The 6,186-nt window shown below is 35.0% G+C and overlaps 1 long non-coding RNA gene across 1 annotated transcript; it reads left to right on the top strand.

Moving 5' to 3' along the window:
- The first annotated feature begins 595 nt into the window (after positions 1-595).
- On the top strand, positions 596-3,070 carry LOC148195222 (uncharacterized). Its single transcript, XR_015780800.1, has 2 exons — positions 596-683; positions 2,851-3,070. It is a non-coding gene; the product is annotated as an uncharacterized LOC148195222 (long non-coding RNA).
- The last annotated feature ends 3,116 nt before the right edge of the window (positions 3,071-6,186 follow it).

Below are 6,186 nucleotides of genomic sequence, written 5' to 3'. Positions count from 1 at the left end.
AAATTAATTCTCCTAAAATTAATTCTCCAGATGAAAAACGCTGCACCTCTAAGGCTGTGTTCGCATGAACGGAATTTACTGTTCATGCGAATTTGCGAGCGAAGAATTCAGCTCGTTATGCGTTCGTTTGGAGTGAAATGCGCGGACGGATTTACGATGAAATGCGGGATGGTTGCACTGTTCAGTCACCCGCGGTTGTGAAGAGATTTGCGCGGATTGTGAGCGAAATGTCGCGTGTGCCCTCGGTTAAGAAACGCTAGAAACGCGTAACCGGTTACATGTTCGCGTAACCGGTTACGCGTTCGCGTAACAGGTTACGCGTTCGCGTAACCGGTTACGAGTTCGTGTAAGATCCTTGAAAAATATTTGTAAGTTAAATACTAGATAAAAAAAAAAATATTTTTGGAAAGGATAAGTGTTCCACGTAGCTTTGAGATCAGAATTTATCAAATTGCAAATAAAAAATTATTTTTGTAATAGTAAAATGAATAAAAAAATGAATAGTTAAAATGAATAGTAAAAATGAATAGTAAATTTTTTTTTGCTATAAATAGTCAAGGGGGGGAGGCTGAAAATTTACACCAAAGAACTTAGAAAATTTTTGAGAGAAGAGAGTGGGAAGAATTTCAAAGGGGATATTCTGGAAGTTTTCAGAGGACGAGGGGATTAAGTCTGTAATAGAGGTAAGGGGAGCTAACTTTGAGTATTTCCTTTTGTATTATCTTGAGTCTTGGATATGCTATATTTTGTTTTTTCTGATCTTATATCTTGAATATGGAGTATTTTGTTTCTGTATGATCTTAAATTTTAAATGAGAGTATACTTTGTGTTGATATCCAAGTGTGATAGTTGTAAAATGTAATGTTGATTATGTTATGCCACTTGTATGTTATCAGTTGTTTATTTTTTTGTATTTTGGAAGGATTAGAAATTGTCTAACCGGCTCTGCCAGATTCAATTTCTTGTTTCCCCAAACATTCTATTGTTTTCCTTATTTAATTTTATTGTATTTTGGAAGGATTAGAAATTGTCTAACCGGCTCTGCCAGATTCAATTTCTTGTTTCCCCAAACATTCTATTGTTTTCCTTATTTAATTTTATTGTATTTTGGAAGGATTAGAAATTGTCTAACCGGCTCTGCCAGATTCAATTTCTTGTTTCCCCAAACTTTCTATTGCTTCAGTTATTTATTTTATTGCACTTTTGGAAGGATTAGAAGTTGTCTAACCGGCTCTGCCAGATTCAACTTCTTGTTTCCCCAAACTATTTATTGCTTTACTTATTTATTTTATTGCATTTTTGGAAGGATTAGAAGTTGTCTAACCGGCTCTGCCAGATTCAACTTCTTATTTCCCCAGACATGTATTGTTCTTGTTATTTAATTATATTGTATTTTGGGATGGATTAGAAGTTGTCTAACCGGCTCTGCCAGATTCAACTTCTTGTTTCCCATGAATTTTTATATTAAGATTATTCTTATGATTGTCAAATATTGTATTCTTCTATGACCATTTATAGTAATATCTTATTATGGGTAATTGTTTATAATTATCTTGTATGAATTCTATCATGAATGAGTTTCTTGGCTGAAATTGATCTTGTTGGAAGGTCTGGAGTAAGGATTCTGTAATAACTTGTATATGAGTATTAAATAGATGTAGTGATACTATTTGAGGTTGTTGTAAGAGGAAGTAAAAATATTAAAATTAGGCATTTTAGATTTAGAGCATAAGCGAACAAGGTAGATAATTTAAATAAATAAATTGTTAATTATTGAAGGCCTCCCTTTGTTGGTAGGATAGAGGAACCTTAAAAACCTGAGTTGGCACATCCCTGATCATAGAGCAGCCCTGGCCTGGTCCAGTCAGTTGTGACTAGTCATATGTGTTGGCGTCGAAGGTGAGTTTGATGCGTTCAGACATCTGGGTCCTCTCCGGTGACCAATTGGGGTAAAGAAAGATCTCTAATAGGATGAAATTAAAATAAAATAAGTTAATTGGAGATGCATAAAGTTATCATGGTAAAAACTTCATATATATTTTATTTATCGTTACATTGAGCTCAGACTTTAATACGTAGTGGCTAAGATATGATGAAATGTTTTGGCTGATCTATGAATCTTTAATTGGTGAAAATATGTTGAGTTATACTCGTTATGGTCAAAAATGAGTTTATAATATGAAGTATGATAGCTGGCGATATGTTTAATTTATTGACACCAAAATAGGTTATTGTCAAATTATGATTAGAGAATGAACATGATTGAGTTATGTGGAGAAGAGGTTATGAATTGTTGATTTGATGAAATGTTGGAGTGGATAAGAGAGTATGAAATGTTGATGTGATGAAATGTTGGAGTGGATATAAGAAATTATTGCTTATGAAATGATGTTTCCTACGGGAAGTAGTATGTTCGGTTATACCATGAGAGCTTGGTATGAACAAAGTAACACCTGAGGTTAATGAAAGCAGGCAGCAAGTGGTCTGACCATAAGGCTTTGACATAAATATGTGGTTCATAAGTTTTATAGAAGCAGGCAGAGAGCGGTCTGACCATAAGGCTTCAGAGAGTAAGACATAGTATACAGGTGAGGCTTAAGGAAGCAGGCAGAGAGCGGTCTGACCATAAGGCTTCGTGAGTAAGCATAGTATAAATTGTAAGGTTTATGAAATTGAGGAAGATGATTTCGATAATGATGAATTAATGACATCGGGGTAATGATATTTGAGTAATTGTAGAAATAAATGATTAAACTATTCTTATTACAAGTTTAATGATTGATTTGATATGGTTGGCTTACCCTTATTTGTTTATGCTATGATCATATAACTCATGTTATATGTGATTAGATAATGTTGCAGATGTGGTTGAAAAAGCTTAGAGATGAGAGAGATGCGGGGAAAACCTTTCATGGATTTTTGTAAAAAGAATAAATTTGTATTGGGAAGATTATGTTGTGTAAAATTTAAAAGTTGAAATGTCAACGGTGAAGACTATATTGTTTAAAGTTTGTAAGTTTGGTATTGTACTTTGGAGTAATTGAAATAAAGTTTGATTGTTTATATGAGATATCGAATTAATTTAGTCTCTACTATCAGTAATACCCTTTAAAATATTTGGGTGTTACAGTTCGCGTAACCGGTTACGCGTTCGCGTAACCGGTTACGCGTTCGCGTAACCGGTTACGCGTTCGCGTAACAGGTTACGCGTTCGCGTAACAGGTTACGCGTTCGCGTAACAGGTTACGCGTACAGGTTACGCGTTCGCGTAACAGGTTACGCGTTCGCGTAACAGGTTACGCGTGTTACGCGTTCGCGTAATCGGTTACGCGTTCGCGTAACCGGTTACGTGATTTCCTATTTATTTTTTTTTTCAAGTTTTTTTATAATTATTTTAATATTAATAAAATTAGATATATTATATTTTTTAATTTATTTTTAATAAATTGATTATTATATTTTCTAATTTTTTTTAATAAATTGATTACTATATTTTCTAATTTATTTTTAATAAATTGATTATGATATTTTCTAATTTATTTTTAATAAATTCATTATTTAGTATTCTAATTTATTAAAAAAAATTGATTACTTAGTTTTTAAAATTTTTAAACATTAATTTTATAAATTATTCATAATTTTTTTTTCTTTATAAACATTTTTACAATTAAATATAACATTTATAAATAACATTTTATAACTAGGGACATTTTGGTAATCTTCAATTTATATCAATTAAACTAATTTTTAAAATCTATCACATCAATCAAATCCTACACTAATTTTCACAAACTTTACTTCCAAATCCACTCTCAATTACCCACAAATCCACTCAAAAAAACAACAAAAAAATTACCCTCAAATCCACTCAAATCCATTCAAATCATCTTCCCCAAATCATCTCCTCCAAATCACTCCAAACGAACACACCCTAAGTGAATGAAATATCGCTTCCTTTGTTCTTCGAGCCAAAATAAAAATGAATCACGCATCTTTTTTTTTGTTCAAAATGTGTACGCTTAAAATGAAATGCACAGTGGAGCTCCACTTTCCAAGCAATGAATTTAAAAGAAAGAAAAGATGCATTGAAACGTGTGCTCCCCAATGCTCCGTGCAGTAAAAAAAAATTCGAGAGCTCCACGTTTCCACGCACACCTTATGCACTTCCCATTCTCAAAGCCAAAACCATCCATATAAAACTAATATTCTCCGCTGGACGTGCCTGCTTCTTCAATCAATCAGAGTAGCCTTCCTTTGCTCCACCGCTTCTCAAGGAAAGATAATTACTTTTTCTACAAAAACAATCACGTTGCAGCTGCTCCAAAAATACATCATCGCTTCTCCTTTCTTTCTTTAAAAGCAAGCCAAAAAACAATGAAAGGCTTTAATCAAAGTGCATAAAAAATAAACAAAATGAAAAGGCAAGAGTGTTCTTCTTCCATTCTACAAATCGTAACAGCATGAATACACTCCCCAGTTCTTACATTCCCAAAAACGTTCAAAACAAAAGCCAAAAAAAATCAAAACCGAGAGACTGGTGGAAGTGAGTGGCAAGTGGCGGCTTCAGCTAGTGCCCCCCAACCCTCACCCCTAACCTTCCATCTCTCAATCTCCACTCGACTCTCCTCTCGGTGGTTCTCCCTCTCTTTCTACTGTGGCGGCCACTGGAACTAGTGAAGGGTCCTGCCCCTCCCCCTCCATTCTCCATCAAAACCTCTTCAAGTTGGACCGAGAGCTTCCCAAGCTGGACCAGAATCTCGTGTCAACTCCTTCAATTTGCACCTCCTAAGCTTGACGTGAAGGAGCCCACCTTGTGCTACTGCTTCTGCTTTTGGGTCGTGGCAGCTGCTGTTGGACGCGTGGTTTGTTGGATGGAAGAGGTGTGGGCCGTGTGCATGGAGTGTGCTGGCAAAATTAAATTACCGTGCACCCCTCTTCTACTGCTGGGCCAATTGCCTTGCTGGACCAGCTGCTGGATGCTTCTTTGCTGTTCGTCACCCCCTCCAATTGGTTTTCTCGGCTGGACCATGTGCTTTTCCATTCACCAATTAATAATCACTTTTCCTTAAAGAAAGAAAGAGAAGCAATACGTGAATGTAAACAGCAAAAAGCACATTTCAATAATAAAAGCTTGAATAGTAAAAGCATTGAACCAAATTGTTCACGTGACAACTACTGTGCTTGTGTGCTATAAAAATGCAAATGGAATTAGTGAGCTTTCTAATGCCAAGACTCCACGTGAAATCAACAACATCTTCTCCCAATGCACCCTTAAATATGAAATTCACACCTCTTCACTCATTTTACCTCCAAGTGTCCCAAATTATATTTCCAAAAATTTCCCTTGCAATCACTAATGCAAATAATTAACTCAAATAATTCAAATTAATTAAAATTTGAATTTCCGATCAAATTAAGCACAATTAAGAAAAATAGGAAAATACTGGACATTTAAGCACAATTCCCTGATTAAATTCGGTACAATAAGCTAAGTGAAATTGAGAAAATATTGACTCATCAATCTTCTTCTAGAAAAACATATTTCAGATGTGATGGCAATCTTTTTAATTCTGGTGTCTGTGCTTTGACTGCTTCTTCCTTATCAATTATTTCGAATATTGGATCTTCCTCCGGACTCTTTTTCAATGTTTCCAAGTCCATCAGACATTCATCAATCAATTTCTCTTCTTCTTCATCTAAATCTTCACATGCATCAATGAGAGTTTTTTCCAATGGAGAAATATTTCGCACCATCCTTTCTTGCACCATACAAACTTCATCAAGTTCATCAAATTGAAAACATGCTTTGTCATCATTTAGATATGTCATGGCCTTGGATACGTCAAAAGTGACTTCTTCATCATCAACTCTCATTTTAAGCTTACCATTCTCTACATCAATCAAAACTCTAGCAGTCTTCATAAAAGGTCTCCCAAGAATAAGAGGAACATCACTATTCCCTTCCATCTCCATCACAATAAAATCCACTGGGAATACAAATTTGTCAACCTTCACTAGAACATCTTCAACCACTCCATATGGATATTTAAGAGACCTGTCCGCCAATTGAAGAGCCATTCTGGTTGGTTTAATTTCCAACCCCTGAATTGTTCTGCACATGGATAGCGACATTAGATTAATGCTAGCTCCCAAATCAATCAATGCTCTTCCAACTTTCACATCTCC

This window comes from Vigna umbellata, chromosome 7, assembly GCF_029865625.1.
Source record: "Vigna umbellata cultivar VRB3 chromosome 7, Vumbellata_1.0, whole genome shotgun sequence".
Taxonomy (NCBI): Eukaryota; Viridiplantae; Streptophyta; class Magnoliopsida; order Fabales; family Fabaceae; genus Vigna; species Vigna umbellata.
Note: the sequence above shows the minus strand (reverse complement) of the source record. Positions and strands in the feature narration are given on the sequence as shown.